The sequence below is a fragment of the Cariama cristata genome, unplaced genomic scaffold (genome assembly GCF_000690535.1).
Source record: "Cariama cristata isolate BGI_N322 unplaced genomic scaffold, ASM69053v1 scaffold3300, whole genome shotgun sequence".
Lineage (NCBI taxonomy): Eukaryota > Metazoa > Chordata > Aves > Cariamiformes > Cariamidae > Cariama > Cariama cristata.
The window spans coordinates 180,468-183,060 of NW_009596247.1; positions in this window are offsets into that span (position 1 = coordinate 180,468).

A 2,593-nucleotide genomic window follows, 5' to 3' on the forward strand; every position below is an offset into this window, starting at 1 on the left:
GTTCTTTACTGACTTTACTTTTTTACACCAAGTGTTATATTTCACCTCCTATATATACATTCAGTATTTTGCTCAGTATACGTGAGATTTGCTGTTGAGAGTTGGGCTCAACACAGAATCTTGTCAAATGAGCTTTATTTGTCTACAGTAGGTTGAACTAGCTTCTTCATCCTTCTGTGACTTGTAGAATGTAATTTTTGATTGTTCTGTCAAATTTCTAGCCACAGTTGTGCAAACTTAATGTACTTAGCACTAGCGTATCATCCCACTGAAAATGTAAACGTTTGCCTATTCCTTGGTGTGCAATCTTGTAAGAATATATGACATGACATCTATAAATCTGCTATCGGCTTGATTAGGATTTGCAAACAATGATTGAGACAAAAAGGCTTGCATCTTACTTGCTAAATATAGAGAGACAAATGCCTCTACCTTATGCATTGGGACCAATTCATGAAAGCTCCTATCCTGTCCATCATTTTTAAAAAGACATCTTCTTGTAATAAAAAGCTTAGCAATTACTGGCCAGCTTCCCAAAATCCTCAGAACTGCATGGCCACTTTCAAGCTATTTGCAAAGCATAGGTGCTGGATTGCATCCTCCTGTTAGCTGTCAGTATAATCCTGCTTCAATCAGTTAAATTCCAAAATACAGTAAAGTGGAACACAACAATCAAAAAAGGTTGAGGTGTCTAATAGTGTGTGTAAGCATTGTTTGGATCTTACACAGTGCAAACTCTATTTATTTCTGCTAATAGATGCATCTAGAAGCATCCTAGGTTATTTACTGAATTTGACTACACAATTTGTTGTCCTGACTTTCATAAAGAGTGACCATATTGCACTTTCCTGAAACCCAGTTTCCTGATTTTCATAGACAGATAATGGAAATAGGTTTAAATATGATCTATTCATTTGGGTAAAGATCCCTCTGAAATCGGTGAGGGACTGTCAGATAGAAGTGTGCTCACTGCCTATCTGAGAGTCAAGCTGTAATTAATATTTACAGAACACTTGGAAATCAGTGGATCAAAGTAGTTCAAAGCACTATCATTTGTGCTTTAGGTATGAACATGTTTGCACATCTCTCTAACCTGCTCAAGGTTATAGTACAGTCATGATGGGCTGGGATTGTAGGCAAAAGAAAGCTCCCTTTGGTAGGGCGATATAGCATGGATTAATCTTGCCTTTGCATTGCACCTTCATTCATGCTTGAACTGTCATCATATCAAAGATGAAAATGCAGTCTCTTGTCTAGTGGGCACACAATTTCTCTGAGATTTATTCTTAATGATAAGGTGGACAATTTAGAAAAGTGGCAGGAAAAATCCTTGCTGTTGCCTAGGTTACCGCTGCAGACACACTCAAATTGCTGGGGAAAAAATAGAGAGGGTGCAGGAGTTCCCACTTTGAGGAAAGTGCAATTTACACCATGGCAGAGGAGACCACGGTAACACCAAGCACATAGAACACGTGAAGACACAAAGACCCTTATTAACGAAGTTTTTTAACAGTGGAATTATATTCAGCTTGTCTGCATTTCCAGCAAAATACTTCAGTGGTTTCTGTCTAGACACGTATTATAAATCAGCCTTATGCTGGATGGGCTAATACAGGTACTGCGATTTCACTTAATGTAGCAACTTGTTATTGAAATTGGAGCTCACAATCTGTATGCCAAAGCCCCACAAAAATCTTGGGAAATCACTTAATTCATAATTTCTTTTCAAGAATCTCCTATGTTTTTGTTTTGACACTGAATAAAATGTAGACTGAATTATGGAAGTAGCTGCACAAAATCATTAAGTTTTGACATATCCTTACCTCTATTCTTTTTCAGGTAAGTAGGCACTGCTAAATCTGATGGACTGAGGTGAGTTATTCATTTACATGTTTTTATATGTATTCCAAATTATTTTCTTTTTCTTCTGTGTAAAATAATGCCCATCTAGAACCCTAAATAAATAACCAACAAACCAAGCATGCCATGTGTTATTGCAAGTAATAATTCTATCAGAATTTCTAATTTATTTCCTTCTGAAGATCCACAGTTTCTGTGCATTTGTATTGCAGAAAGCAGTGCTTCATCTCCAGTTTGACCTAACGCTTGTTTTTCTTCCCTTTTTTTCAGGTGGCTGACATTTCTTTATCCTCTGGTACTGATTTCTTGGCATCATATTGTGTAAAAGTCTTTTAGGGGTAGCTAATTGGTGGTCTGGGCAGACTTATTCCAGGTCTTCTTGTGGGCAGGATGAGATTTCTGATCTTTAGATCCAACTACAGAAAATATTCCACCCTGTGCTCTCTGTGCCAAATGCCCACAATGCTGTTAAATGTCACATTTCCCAGTGGGTTCCAGGAGCGTGAGGCTGGTTTTCATACCTTGGCCTTGCTTCCACCAGAGGTTACACTAAGCAATAATTAGGCTTCAAATTTGATCAGATAATTAGTGGTGGAGGGTTGCAGAGTCCCAGATTAGTGGCTTCCTTTTGGCTTCCCATTTTCAGGAGAAGCACAATCTCTTGCTTTTTTGGTGAACTTTTTGTTAGGAAACAATTTTATGTAGCCCTCATCTTCTCGGAGGTCCATCTTGA